This window comes from Neofelis nebulosa, chromosome 11 (genome assembly GCF_028018385.1).
Source record: "Neofelis nebulosa isolate mNeoNeb1 chromosome 11, mNeoNeb1.pri, whole genome shotgun sequence".
Classification (NCBI taxonomy): domain Eukaryota; kingdom Metazoa; phylum Chordata; class Mammalia; order Carnivora; family Felidae; genus Neofelis; species Neofelis nebulosa.
The window spans coordinates 30704087-30720162 of record NC_080792.1 but is presented as its reverse complement, the minus strand read 5'-3'; the positions used below and the strand labels follow the sequence as shown (position 1 = coordinate 30720162).

At 37.8% G+C, this 16076-nt stretch overlaps 1 pseudogene; it reads left to right on the top strand.

The window, feature by feature from the left end:
• Positions 1-6164: 6164 nt before the first annotated feature.
• LOC131489584 (large ribosomal subunit protein eL8-like) lies at positions 6165-15831 on the top strand (annotated as a pseudogene).
• Positions 15832-16076: the final 245 nt, after the last annotated feature.

Here is a 16076-nt window from a genome sequence, read left to right as displayed (position 1 = left end):
TCCGGAGTGGTGAAAATATCTAGGTTCTGGAAGGTAACATGCCCAAAAAGGGCATGGAGGCTTGTATCTCTTCCTCTATACCTTGCTGTATGTATCTCTTATTCTGGGTAGTTAGTGTCAGAATTGAATTAAATTATAGGTCACCCAGCTGGTGTCCAAAGAGTTGCAGAACTTCTTAGTGTGGAAAAAATTCTACACACATTTTGTGTCAGAAGTGTTTTAAGTAGAAATAGATCAATTTGTTATCTATGTCTTAATTCAAGTGTCTATTGCAATGTTAGCCATGAAAACCCTGTGTCCCCTTATTAGAGAACTCCTTTTGGAACTGGGTCAACAAACACATTCAGAGTATCCATTGAACATGTTAATTCACTTAATCTGTTACTGATTCTGACAAGGAATAACTTCTCATTCTTTAGTGTCTTGTGGCTTGTTGCGGGGAGGCGGGGAAATCGGTGTATGTTAACCTTTGCAGTGAGTTGGTACAATGAAAAGAGTGCTTGGGGGCACCTGGGTGGCTCAGTCAGTTAAGCATCTAACTCGGGATTTCAGCTCAGGTCATGATCTCAAGGTTCATAAAACTGAGACTTGCATGAGGCTCTGCACTGACAGCACAGAGCCTGCTTGGGATTCTCTTTTTTCCTCTCTCTGCCCCTCTCTAGCTAGCATGCATGTACTCTCTCTTGCTCTCCTTCCCTTTCTCTCCCTCTCTCAAAATAAATAAATAAACATTAAAAAAATAAAGAAAAGAAAAAAGGGCTTGATTAGTATGGCAGAAAGAAATTAAGAGTTCACCATACTTGTGAACACTTTCTTCTTCCAGGAAACAACCAGATAACATTTCCTAGCTTTTTTTGATATTAAATGGAATTTTACCAATGTAATATGAGTAGAAGTAAAGCCTGCCACTTGGGGACCTGGCCTATATAAATCTTCCATATTTTTTCCTCTTATACTAGCTTGATGCAGATAGGGACAGTGACTTTGGAAGCTACTGGTGAAGCCTGTGTCCTTTATTCACACTTTGAAGAAATTGCCTACTGATTAGGAACACCTTTGGACTTTACCTGAATGAGAAACTTCTATCAGATATTAGCTATTGCACATTTTAGTATTTGTTGCAACAAACAAAATTAGTTAATATAGCTAGACTTTTGAGGACAGGAATTCTGTTATGAGCTCTATTATCAGATAGAGATGAGGTTTAAACTCAGATGAGGTATTTACTCTTGCCATATTTTGGCATTCTCATCTGTAGAACAGCACTAATTATGCTTTTTCAACCCATCCTACAGGATCACAGGAGAGCTCTAATAAGATAATGGAACAGAGAGAATACTGAAAAGCATGACATATGATATGTGTGCAGAGAATTATAAAATAATTTGGGGTGTCCAGGTCTCTTAAGTGACCAATAAATTGAATTAATACATCCACTCTGTGACCAACTGATCTTGCTTCTACATATGAATGATTTCCTGCTCAGCTTCTGAAATTCTAATTAGTATAGATGAAGCATCATGATGTTCTGAAGAGAGAGTTAGCACATGGTTCCATATATCCCTGCCTCTCACACCACAGCATGTAGATACTCCCCTGTGCATGCTCATTCAAAGGGAAAACACTAAATTAAAAAACAAAGTCGATCATAATCTACTCTATAACTTTAGTCAGGCCTAAATAAGATTAATCTTACTGTAGTAGATATGCAAATGAGAAAAACACCAATGTGTGATATGAGGACTCAGTAAGATGATGCTGATGGCCTGACTCTGGAAACCCAGAGCAGTGCTTTCAAATTCACAAAATCACATTTCCATTTCTTTCATTATAATTGCATATATAGAATTATATATGTAAAATTGAATATACATATTCTTTTCTTTTTTTAACTAAAGAGCAGCAATATTGATTTAAATTTTCTGTAGGTTATAGAAAATATTTCCTATCACAAATAATAAGATTTAAAATCCACACTGTTAAAAATTACCTGATAGAGTAAGACAAAGTAAGCTATCCCTGAGGCATCACTGTAGATATCCTGATATTTCACTTGTCTCATCTCAGTCCATCTCTTTTAGCAATGCTTTTCAACCATATACATTTTAAAACTCATTATTATTTATTTTATAAAAAGGACATATTGTTATATGTAATCTTTTGAGAGTGATTGTTTCCACTTAATATTGTATTGCTGTGTTCATCTTGTGATGTTAAGTCACTGTAGTTTATCTGTTTTGATGGTTGTATACTATGATAGGTAGAATAGTGGCAACCAAAGATGTTGCTGTCCTAGTCCCAGAACCTGGGAATATGTTAAATTACACGGCAGAGGAGAATTATGATCCTAGGTGAAAATAGCATTGCTAATGGCCTTGTAGAATTATTCTGGATTATTAGGATGGGTCCAATGTAATCACAAGCATTCTTATGAGTAGAAGAAGGAGGCTGGAGAAAGTATATCAGAATTATATAATGTGAGAGGGACACCACCAGGTATTGATGGCCATAAGAGGGAAGGCGGCAAAGAGTCAAAGAATATAGGTAAACACTAGAAGCTGGAAAAGAAAAGAGAAGAAAATGGATTTTTCCCTTGAAAGGAACAACCCTGCTAACACTTTGATTTTGGCTAGTAAGACTATTTTAGACTTCTGATCTCCTGAACAGTAAGATAATAAATTTACGCTGTTTTAAGTCAAAGTTGTTGGTAATTTCATATATCAGCATTGGGAAACTAATTGGTAACTATTCAATGGAGTGAATATACCATTGTTTACTCTTCTACTCTCCCACTGAGGGGTGCTTATGTTGTGTCCAGGCTATTGCTACTGTGAACAGTGATTCTGAGAACATTCTGGTACACATCTCCTTTTGTACATGTAGACATTTTCTTTTAGATATTTACTTAGACATGAAATTGTTGGACCAGTGGATGTAAAAATGGTCAAATGTAAAAGGTATATTCAAACTATTATCCAAATGGTTGCAAAAATTTTCATTCTTACCAACAATATATAATGCATTATGTAGTTCTACAACCTTCATCTTATAAAATGTTTAACATTCTACTTTTAATTAATAAGACATAAAACATACAGATTGCTGGAATGATTTTTAGTTTTGTATCCTTTCTCATTAAATAAAGAGGAAAATAAGATTATGATGTCTAACAAAATTAATGGAGTTATGTCTAAATTTTTATAGATTGTTATTTTTTTTGGAAAGTCTTTAATCTTAACATTGTGTTTCTTTTTAAATTTTGTAATAATTTATTGTCAAGTTAGCTAATATACAGTATATACAGTGTAGTCTTGTCTTTTGAGAGTAGATTCCCGTGGTTCATCACTTACATACAACACCCAATGCTCATCCCAATAAATGCCCTCCTCAATGCCCATTTCCCATTCTCCCTAACCCCCCGAACCCCCACCCCCATCAACCTTCAGTTTGTTCTTTGTATTTAAGAGTCTCTTACGGTTTGCCAGGGCACCTGGGTGGCTCAGTCGGTTAAGCGACTGACTTTGGCTCAGGTCATGATCTCACGGTTCGTGGGTTTAAGCCCTGCATTGGGCTCTGTGCTGATGGCTTGAAGCTTGCTTCCGATTCTGTGTCTCCCTCTCTCTACCCCTCCCCAACTCGTGCTCTGTCTCTCTCTCTCTCATTCTCAAAACTAAATAAACATTATGGGGCGCCTGGGTGGCGCAGTCGGTTAAGCGTCCGACTTCAGCCAGGTCACGATCTCGCGGTCCGTGAGTTCGAGCCCCGCGTCAGGCTCTGGGCCGATGGCTCGGAGCCTGGAGCCTGTTTCCGATTCTGTGTCTCCCTCTCTCTCTGCCCCTCCCCCGTTCATGCTCTGTCTCTCTCTGTCCCAAAAATAAATAAAAAAACGTTGAAAAAAAAATTAAAAAAAAAAAAAACAACTAAATAAACATTAAAAAAATTAAAAAAAAAAAGATTCTCTTATGGTTTGCCTCCCTCTCTGTTTGTAACTTATTTTTCCTTCCCTTCCCCTATGGTCTTCTGTTAAGTTTCTCAAATTCCACATATGAGTAAAAACATATGATATCTGTCTTTTTCTGAATGACTTATTTCACTCAGCATAATACCCTCCAGTTCCATCCACATTGTGGCAAATGGCAAGATTTCATTATTTTTCATCACCAATTGGTGTTCCATTGTATATATGTATATACGTATATACACCAACAGTGCAAGAGGCTTCCCTTTTCTCCACATCCTCGCCAAACATTTGTTGTTTCCTGAGTTGCTAATTTTTAGCTGCTCTTACCAGATTTAGCATCTCAATGTGGTTTGATTTGCATTTTCCTGATGATGAGCAATGTTGAGCATCTATTCATGTGTCTGTTGGCCATCTGGATGTCTTCTTTGGAAAAGTGTCTATTCATGTCTTCTGCCCATTTCTTCACTGGATTATTTGTTTTTCGGGCGTTGATATTGGTACGTTCTTTAGAGATTTTTGATACTAACCCTTTATCTGATATGTCATTTGTAAATATCTTCTCCCATTCCATTGGTTACCTCTTAGTTTTGTTGATTGTTTCCTTTGCTGTGCAGAAGCTTTTTATCTTGATGAGGTCTCAATAGTTCATTTTGGCTTTTATTTCCCTTGCTTTCAGAGACATGTCAAGTAAGAAGTTGCTGAGGCCAAGGTCAAAGAGGTTGTTGCCTGTTTTCTCCTCTAGGATTTTGATGGTTTCCTGTCTCACAAATAGTTGTTTCATACATTTTGAATATATTTTTGTGTATGGTATAAGAAAATGGTCCAGTTTCATTCTTCTGCATGTTGCTGTCCAATTCTGCCAGCATCATTTGCTAAAGAGACATGTCTTTCTCCCATTGGATACTCTTTCCAGCTTTGTCGAAGATTAGTTGGTCATACATTTGTGGGTCCATTTCTGTGTTCTCTATTCTATACCATTGGCCTATGTGAATGTTTTTGTGGCAATACTATACTGTCTTGATGATTACAGCTTTGTAGTACAGGCTAAAGTCAGGGAATAGATATTAGCACGTTTCATTGAATCACTTAGGTCTCTAATTCTCCCCTCATTGTGTAGTAATTTCCTATCCCTCTTTTTCTCAGCTTCATCATTTTCCATAATTTTATCTTCTATTTCACTTATTTTTTCCCTCTGTTTCCTCCATCCTTGCTGTCACTGCATGTAGCTTATTTTGCATCTTGTTTATGGCATTTCTTAATTCACCGTGACTATTTCTTAGGTCCTTGATCTCTGTAGCAATAGATTCTCTGCTGTCTTCTATGCTTTTTTCAAGCCCAACTATTAGTCTTATGACCATTATTCTAAATTCATGTTCATATATATTGTTTATACCTGTTTTGAGCAATTCTCTGGCTGTCATTTCCTCCTGGAATTTCTACTACTATATTAAAAAGGGGTCATACAGTGTCCAGGGCCTGGAACTTCAGGAAGTGTTTTTGGAGTGTGTTTCGTGTACTCTGTTGTTGCATCTCTGTTGCATCTCACTGTTCATAGTGGTGGTTTGGATCTTCCACCAGGTGTGCTTTGATTTGTTCATTGAAGTAACCCTGGAAAAATGGGAAAAGGGGTGGTGGTGGAAGGGGCCTTATCCCATACAAAGAGAGAAATGACAGGAGCAGAAAAAACAACCAGGCAGAGTATCAAAGAAACTATAAGGCTTAATCCAGAGAAAGAGGAAAATAAAGAATAAGGAAATACAGAAAAGGTGTAAAAATAATAGAGTAAAAATTCTTGATTAAACAAACAACCAGAACATAGAAATAAAGAATATATATAATGAGAATTGACCAAAAATCAAATCGGGAACTATGAGCCTGATTCCAAAGGAAAAAGGGGAAAAAAGGGGGGAGGAGGGTAGAAGGAAAAAGAAGGGAAAAGAGAAGAAGAGAAAAATAATAGCAATAATAAAACAAAAAAAGTAAATAAAAAATAGAAAATAAACAAAGTAACATACAAAACCTCAAGACAGTTGTCTGTTGGTGCCTGGGACCAGTGGCTATGCTGGTCTGGAGGAGAGGATGCCTGGTTTGGTCAGTGTCAATCTCACTCCAGTAGATAAGCAGTTACCAGGCACAGAGGGGTAGGGTTTGGTGTAAGGTCCACCTCCACTGGGGACCCAACCTTTTTCGCTGAAGCCCTACCATGATGGTGATAGAGAGTAAATGGAGACACCCCAATCTCTCCTCCCCAGACCAGTTGTCTCAAACCACGTTGTTCAGGCAGTTGTCACAGAGCAGTGTGGGCAGCTGGCTTGCCCTGCTCCACAGGTAATGAACTGGAATTCAAAACCCGATGTCTTAAAGGATCCAGCTCCACATGGACCTGGTTCTGGGGTAGCACCACTCTGCCCAGTGACAAAGGGGCCTCTGGCTGGTGCCTGCAGGGTTTTTTGTCCTTGGAGGTGGGGGGGAGCAATATACCCTCTTCCCACAGTACTCGAGGGAGGGAACTGTTCTCTTCCAGTACACCCCTCAAGATCGCTGCAGAGCTGGCTCCCCCTGGCCCCCAGGCGCAAGTATGTGGCTGACTCTAGTCTGGAGAAAGTTGCACAACCCTGAAAACTCTGATCGTCACTTCTAAGGCCATTTGCAAAGTAGAAACTGGATCTCTCTGTATTTTTCATTCCCCTTTCTGTGGTCGTGTGAGGTTTTTCCCTTGTCCAAATACAATCCCACATTTCCACAACCTGTCTTTCTCTCCCTTTTGTTTCTCCACCAAAGGGGTCCATACCCTCCATGTCTACACAGCAGTTTTATCTCTCTCAATTTGCAAACACACACCTGTGTCTCACCAAGCTGTGTCTGTACCTTGTGGAGGCTTTTCTGTCACTCTGTGTAGCCTGGATTCCTGGTATTACAAGTGTTCTCACCTCAATACTGCTATGTTTGAGGGATGAGGGTAATTCCAGTCCCCCTACTTCTCCCCCATGATGGCTCCTCCTATACTTTTTTTTCCTTAATGAATGGATTTAAAATTCTATTTGATTGCAATCTTGATTTGCAATTTCCCTGATTATGAGAGATATCAATCATATCTTAGGTTGTTTACTGGTCATATGTGTTCCATTTTCTAGAAAACTTGTTTTGCCTATTTTAAAATTATGTTGCTGGTACTTTTATTTTTGTTAAATTTTTTTTAATGATCCCTAGTCGGTGATGTGGACTAAAATTTCTAAGGACTTGTATGACAGACTATTCTAGTATGACAGTGTTGTTGGATAAATATTCTAAGTTCTAAGATCTTTTCCTTCAGTATCTTGAAAACTATACTCCATGCTGCATTTAGTGTAATCTTAAAAACATTTTTCCTTTTGAACATGATCTGTTATTTCTCTAAGCTTTTGGAATGTTTTTGGCATCTATAGTAGTCTTGCATTTCTAAGATGTCCAAGTGCCTTTCCTTATTGGCACTTTACAGGCACTTTTCATCGGAGATCTGTCATCTCTTTAAAAGTTATTTTAAAAATGTATTTCCATTATTTGCTCGAGTGTTTATTCCTCTTAATTTTAGTTTTCACCCTTTCTTGGACTAGCTGCATGCCATCACATTTATTTCTATATTCTGTATATCATAGCTATATTTTTTCTACCTATTTCTTTATTCTTTCTATTTCTTCTGGTTTGTTAATTCATTCTTCATATGTATTTCATCTTTCCTTTTTAAAAATTTATTGTTTTAATATTTTTTCACGTATGTTTGGTTCTTGTATGATTTATTTAGTTTATTTTACATTGCTAAACTCACACTGGCAGATTTCCCAAGTCACTAGTTGATATAATTGTTTGATTGAATCAAAACATCAGGTTGTGATCCAATTTTAGTCTTAACTTTTCAAAGATATATTTGCAATTTATTCTTAAACATTTTTTAAATGTTTATTTATTTTTGAGAGATAGAGAGAAGGATACAGTGTTAGTAGGGGAAGGGCAGAGAGAGACACACACACAGAATCTGAAGCAGGCTTCAGGCTCGGAGCGGTCAGCACAGAGCCTGACGCGGGATTCCAACCCATGAACTGTGGGATCATGACCTGAGCCAAAGTCAGATGCTTTAACTGACTGAGCCACCCATGCGCCCATATATTTGCAATTTAAAATAAGACAAAATTAACTTCTAATTTGTAGACTATGTGGGCTGGTAGATGTTGGCAAAGGGTACTTTATAATTTCTTGACTAATCTCTGAGCCATCAAAGCTACTCTAAAGAGGCAGAGCCTGCATGATATATTGGGCACTAACTTCTCAAAGGCTGGGAATGAAGGGCCTGATTCACAGACCTCGAACAGTGCCTGACTCTCACATAGCTGGTAGTCAATAAATATTTGCTTAATAAATCAATGACTAGCACCATGTGAGAATAACCCAGTGTAGTTCTCTTCATTTCTTTACTTAATCAGAGTAGAAAAGTCCCAGATGAAAATAGAAATGCATGTGTCCCATTTGCCTACTATTTCTGAAGCTGTGTAAGTCACAGAAAATAATGCTCACCTCATTCTGAGATTCTGCAGACTCTGATGCTTTTAAGGAGGTAATAAGATCCAGAATGTCTCCATTATATTGCTTCACTGAGAATGTTCCACTATAGACTTTTAACTATCTTGACAAAAAAAAAAAAAAAGTTGATTTTCTTTTTGGAAGTAGTGGGGAGGGGGGAGGAATGAGGAATGAGGAAAAGATGAGGGAAAGTTAAAATGCTAGACATGCTCTGTAGAGAAGGGGAACAAAATCTAATTCCCTTGAGCAGAAGATACCTAGAGAGAGCTAAGATGCAAGTATTTAGTAGGAAAATGCCCATGAAAGAAAAATGGAAAGGGAGGCACAGAAGGCTGGTAGAGCAGTTGGGTAGTGATGCAAGTCTGTCTCTGAGTGAAGGAAAGAGGAAGGTTGGGTATAAGCATCCTAGACCCCATGAAAGTGAAGGGATATTTGACAAGGCCTTCAAGGAATCCTCAGGCCAGCATCAGAGGAATATGTGTTTTCTAGGAACAGGTTTCCCTTGGAGTCAATACTGAACTCATCAGCTGGCAACAGCTTTGGGGAGGATGACCTCAGTGTAAAAGCAGCCATGGATATCAGAGCTCAGTGCCTTTGGCCCTCAGTCAACCATGTTGTCTGTGACTGGAGTCTGTGAAGCCCTTTCCCATAGCTTCCACAAGCCTTGAAGTGTTTGGTTTCAGATTTCTGGCCATTAATGAAGGGATTTTTCAAAGTAGACAATAATGTGGTCAGAGTGGGGTGGAAAATTGGGAGATGACATGACAATCTCAGTTCTTGTGTATAAAGAGGACACAACAGATATAAGCTCTACCTATAATATACGAGAGACAGAGTTTTGTTGTTGTTGTTGCTGTTGTTTTAAACTTATGCACTTATATGAAGTTGATGCATAGTTCCCTGCAAAAACATTCCTTGACTTCTGAAATCCTATTTTGGATCAAGTTTCCTTAGTATTTATAACATCACTTTAGACCCAAGTTAGGGAAGCTTTTTCTGTGCAGGGCCAGAGAGTAAGCACTATAGGTTTGAGGGGCAGATGATGTCTATCACAATCATTCAGCTCTGCCCCATAGTGTGAGAGAATCCATATATAACATGTAAATTAAGAGGCATGGATGTATTCCAATAAAACTTATAAAAGTGATGTCAGCCTAGATTTGGTCCACAGGCCATAATTGATGACCACTGATTTAGACATTTCAAGCAATCAAATACATATGCATGGTCAGTTACATCAGATCATTCTGAAATTCAAACCAGCAAGGTATATATATTGGGGGCTTCACACTTAAGAATTTGTGAAAGATAAAGATCAATAGGTAGCCAAGACTCGAAGAATCATTATATACAATTCCAAGGAATTTGAATTTTATCCATGGGGAAATCAATACTATGTTTAATGCAAGAAATGACATAAACAATCACGGGGGAAGTGCAGAAGGAGATGAGACGGCAGAACACACAACTAAGAAACTGCACAGCAACCAGATGAATAAATGTGAAAGCCTAACTTAAAAGGGAGTTACTATGGTTAATAAGAGGAAGGAGTGAGTTAGCTCTAAATGGTATAGAATTTTTGAAATGCAGTAAACTTAAATTTAGAAAATGTGGGAGGGAAAGTACCATAGAATGATCCAGAGCTTTGTTTAGACTTGAGCCACTAGGTGAATGATGGTGCACTTCACTAAAAGAGGGGGCATAAAAGGAGTTTTTGGACTTAATATGGTCAAATGAGGGACTCCCTGGAGGAGTTTGAATTGCCGGGTGGGGGCTGCTGAAATGGAAATTATCTAGTAGGCAGTTGGCTTTTTGGCTTCTGAGCTGAAGACAAAGGTATATACATTAAAGAACAGGGGTTGAACATAGTACCCTGGGAACATCAAAATATAAGGGAAGGATGAAGAAAGAGGTCATTGAAGGAAAATTTGCTCATCTTTCCTCTCACATTACTTTTCATCTTCCTTTTGAATGCCAATATTTTCCAGCTTTCTGTTATTGTTCCCTTTCTTTGTTTGTTTGTTTTACATGCTTTTCTCTTGGTAATTTTATCCATTTTTGCCTTTGGCTCCAGGTTGATGAAATCTCCATACATTTTCTTTCCAGAAATTATCTTTAAAAAATGCTTATTTATTGAGAGAGAGAGGGAGAGAGAGAGAGGAACAAGTGGGAGAGGGACAGAGAGAGAGAGGGAGAGAGAGAATCTCAAGCAGGCTCTACACTGTCAATACAGAGTCCTATGCAGGGTGGGCCCTGATACCATGAACCACGAGACCATGACCTAAGCCAAAATCAAGAGTCGGATGCTTAACTTACTGAGCCACCCATGTGCCCCTGCTATTCAGAAACTCTAATTTATTTTCAATTGATCACAAATAGGACCAGCTTCAGACAACACTAACTTAATATGTCTCTCACCTAATTATCTTACCTAAACAACACTCTCAACTTCTGTGCTCCTAAGGAAAATTAACACTCTCAACATCTACCCCATGAACTTCTCTCATTCTTAGATGCTATCAACAAACCCAAAACATTATCCTAAAATACTTCTCCTTCTCTAGACATGATCCATAACTTCACCATTTCTGACCTTGGACTATTGAACATGCATCTGGACTACTTACTCTCAGTGCTTCCCAATTTCAGACCATGTTTCACACTGTTCCAGAGTGAACTTACTAAAAAGGGATCTAGTTGCTTTAAACATTTATAACTATTCACCTCTCAACACCCCACCCCCAGCAGTCGTGTGTAGCATAATGGTTAAGAGCAAGTGTTTCGGGACTATTTGAAGAACTGTGTTGCCAGCCATTCCAATAGAGTTAAGTAAGATGGAAGCTGACAGAAAGAGTCTTTCACAAAGGTTTCTTCACATTAATTTCCCAAATCTTCACTGTTCAATGTCATTCTCCTCTTAGCATATACTATAATCCCTACATCTATTTGATAGGGGGAAATAAAAAGAACTTCTTAGAAGTTGCTACTGTAAGGTCACATTTTCTTGTCCATTCCAAATCTCAGTTATCTAAATTCCAGATTTTATATTCCAATCACATTTCATTTAAACACCTTTGTCTAACAAGAGTTATGTCTGATCCCAGTTTGACCAGAAGAGAAGAGACAAGGAGTAAATATAATAGCATATCTGGTCATTATTCAAAGTCATTCTCTTTAAGGTAAAATTTTGCTTCTCTAAATGCTTTCCCCACTTCCAACTATGGACCTCACTGTTAATTCTATTTTAATACTGTATCATCATCATCATCATCATCTCTCATCATCATCAACTTAGCATATATGCTGCTTCAGTATGCTTGGCATTGTCTTAAGTGCTTTATATTTATTAATTCATCAATCCTCCAAACAACCCAAGGAGGTTGTTACAATTGTTGTCTTCATTTGTAGATGAAGAAAGTAAGGAGCTGTGAAATTCCCTAAGGTTATGCAGCTTAAAAGAAGCAGCACTGGGTATGTACCCATACAATCTGATTTCAGAGTCCATTATCTTATCCACTACACAACACTGCTTTTCATAACCCTGTACTACACCGACAATCATATAAACAATATAAAATGATATTATTCCTGCCACTACATAATTTCTTGAATAACATCCAGACTTGTCACCTTGGAATATAAGCAAAGTTCAAATACTTCTGCATCCTATTTTCTCTTCAACCTTCCACAGGCTCTGACCGGGCCTTGGTATATGCTGTTCTTGTGACTCTAGAGAATCTCTACATGAGTTGACTCACAACCTGGTGATAATGAGGATCATGACCAAATACATGAAATTTATCAGCATTTGTGTCCTCTATAAAACATTAATGACTTGGAGTGCCTGAGTGGTGCAGTCCGTTAAGTGTCTGACTCTTGATCTCGGCTCAGGTCATGATCTTGCAGTTTGTGAGTTCAAGCCCCACATCAGACTCTGTGCTAATGGTGAGGAGCCTGCTTGGGATTCTATCTCTCTTTCTCTCTGTCCCTCCTCCACTTGTGCTCTCTCTTTCTCTCAAACAAATAACCTTAAAAAAACATTAATGACTCAACCTTAGGGTGGTGTTTCAATTACATTTTCATTTTCAATAACTGATAGGTACTCTGGAAATGCACAGATTAATAAAAAACAAAGCACATTATAAACTTTAGTTGTTTAAAATCTTAACTTTAGGTTGAACCTCTTAAGCATGCTGGTGGGGACATAAAGTGGTGCAGCCATTTTGGAACACACTTGGGTAATTTCTTTGAAAAGCAAAAAACATACCCCCTTCCCCCAAAATACACTTACTATGGAATCTAGCCATTCCATTCCTAAGTATTTCTAAGAATGAAAATACGTGTCCATATAAAAACTTGTACATTAATATCTAGTAATCTTAAGTGTCAAAAACTGAAAACAATCCTAATGGCCATCAACTAGGTGAATAAAACAAACTGTGGTATATCCATACAATGGACTACTATTCAGCAATTAAAAAAAGAATTATAATATTAGTATATACTATAACATGGATGAATCACAATGTCATTAACCTTACTGAAATAAGCCAGACAAAGAAAGTATATATACCACATGACTCCGTTTATATAACATTCTAGGAAATGAAAACTAATGTTTCATGACAGTAAGTGGATCAGTAGCTGCCTGGACATAGTTGGTAGGGATAGGAGGAGAAGGGAGAGATAGCAAAGGGGCAAGAGGAAACTTTTGGAGATGACTGAGATGTTCATTATCTTGATTGTAGTCATGGTTGCATGAAGGTGTATATGTCAACTTTTCAAATTGTATACTTTAAATATTTACACTGTTTTTCATTGTCAGTGATACCTCAATAAAGCTGTTTTAAAAATACCAATAAAAAATAAAATCTTAACTTTAAATAGAACATGGTAGGTTGTGTTATTAATTTATAAATGCTTAATTAAAGAAAATACCACACTTTAAATCTTATTGCACAAATCATCGTTTCTAACTCTGGAAGCACGTACTACTTTTGAGTATATTTTATAAATATTTATAAATTCTTCTTTGTTCCACACACACACTCACACACATGAATAGCACAGCCTTTTTGATTACACAAAGAGCACATGGATGCCTGTTATTCTGCATTTTGCTGAGAGCATTTAGCACAACAATCCCTGAGGCAAACTTTCGAAACAGGCTGTTTTTAGAAAAAATCTCCTTAGGGAATCTCTTCTCCTGTTAACTCCTGAATAATCAGTTCTCTTTCAGAAAATAAAGTAAGGTGTTTCAAATACGTATTGTTTGTGAATTTATGTCCTTTGTCTACAGAGTAGCAAGCTAGAGTAGAAAAAAAATCACTGGGCTGGTTCTAGCACTTTATGGTTTATTTCATATGTTTATTCATGGTTTATTCCAAACCATATGGTTTATCCCATGCATTCCTTTACTTAATGTACATGTTTTGAGCACCTTCTGTGCACTGAATTTGTCTTCAGGAAGTTTACAGTGTAATGGAACACACAGTGCATTCAACAGCACATTCAATCCACAAGTATTTATTGTGTGTCTATAGCATACCCTGCATTTTCTACCCACATAAATAACAGACTGTCGTAAGTACTAGCAGTCTTCTGGGGAAGTCATGTATTGTGAGAGGGGATGAGTTTGGTATAGTGTGTTATAACTGCAGTGGTGAGTCATGCTGCTGTTGCAGGAAAGTGGTTAGAAAAACAAGAGACAACCTCACAAAGGAGGTTAGAACCTACAGGGTGACTCTTTTAGTCACGTGACTTTGGAAAACTAACTCAACCTTCTTGAGACCAGATAAATTCATCTGAAAAAGGATAAGACTTTTCCAGAGACCATACAAGCTCTCTTATGGGTTTAAAATACCAGTTCTACAAATTTAGGAAAAGAAAAGGAATATAGCTAATGGAAATCAAGAGTAATATTTTCCCCTAAGGCTTAAGATTGGAAAAAAGAGCCTAGAGCTAGACTGTAGAGAGCGTCAAATGTCAAACTAGGGAATTTATATGCTTTATGTGTATCACTGGTCACCAAAGAATTTCAACATCCCTTCATCATTAAAAAAGTTTAGTTCAACCCCACTATATGAATATTTATTCATTTGTGAATTATACACACATGGTATAGATACATTCTATCTTATATATACTTCTCCAGAGTCTAGATAAACAGAGAATACTTTCCAATTCATTTTGTAATTTTGATTCCTAAACCTCTCAAGGAAAATATAAGAAAGGAAAACTATAGACCAATCTTGATCAAGACTATAAATGACAAAATTTTTAAAAGAACGTTGATGAACTGAATCCAGCAATACATTTTAAAGGATAGTATAGTTAAATTAAACCTAGAAATGTAAGTTTGGTTTAACATTAGAAAAATGAAGTAATAAAATCACCACATTAAAAACTTAAAAGAGGAAAAACTATATCTGCATGTCAACAGATGTAGGAAAATCATTTGATAAGATCTGACAACCCACTGATGATATAAAAAAAGTCTAGTTGTCTCCTCCAGCCATCCAAGATGCAAAAAAAGAGAGAAGGCTAAGGGGAAAAAGGTGGCCCTGGTTCCTGCTGTCGTGAAGAAGCAGGAGAACAAGAAGGTGGTCACTCCCCTGTTTGAGAAAAGGTCCAAGAATTCTGCCTTCAGACAGGACATCCACCCCAAAAGGGACCTTACCCACTTTGTCAAATGACCCCACTACCTCTGGCTGCAGTAGTAAAGGACTATTCTCCATAAATGTCTAAAAGTGCCTCCTGCAATTAATCAGTTCACCCAGGCTTTGGACCACCAAACAGCTACTCAACTGCTTAAGCTGGCTCACAAATACAGACCAGAGATAGAGCAAGAGAAGAAGCAGAGACTGTTGGCCCCTGGGGCTGAGAAGAAAGCTGCCAGCAAAGGGCATGTCCCCACTAAGAGGCTGCCTGTCATTTGAGCTGGGGTTAATACTGTCACCACCTTGGTGGAAAACAAGAAGGCTCAGCCTGTAGTGATTGCACATGATGTGGATCCCATTGAATTGATTGTCTTCCTGCCTGCTGTGTCATAAGATGGGGTTCCCTACTGCATCATCAAGGGGAAAGCCAGGCTGGGGCACCCTGTCCACAGGAAGACCTACATCTTCACACAGGTTAACTGGGAAAACAAAGGAGCTCTGGATAAGCTGGTGGAAACTATTGGGACCAATGACAATGACAGATATGATGAGATCCATCTTTACTGGGGAGGCAGCATCCTGGGTCCATAGTTGATGGCTCACATTACCAAGTTGGAAAAGGCAAAGTCTAAAGAACTGGCCACCAAACTGAGCTAAGTGTGTGCTGCTGAATTTTCTGTACATAAAAGTAATAGAAAGTTCTCTTTTAAACTCCTTTAGCAAACTAGGAATGGAAGAGAAAATTATTTTCATCTGCTAAAAAGTATTGACAACATTGCTCAAGATAAACCTCATACTAAATGGTATTTTCTTTATAATTAGGAAGAAAACAAGAGTGTGCACTATATCCTCACTCATTCAATAATATAGTGCAGATTTTGGCTAGTGCTCTATGACAAGAA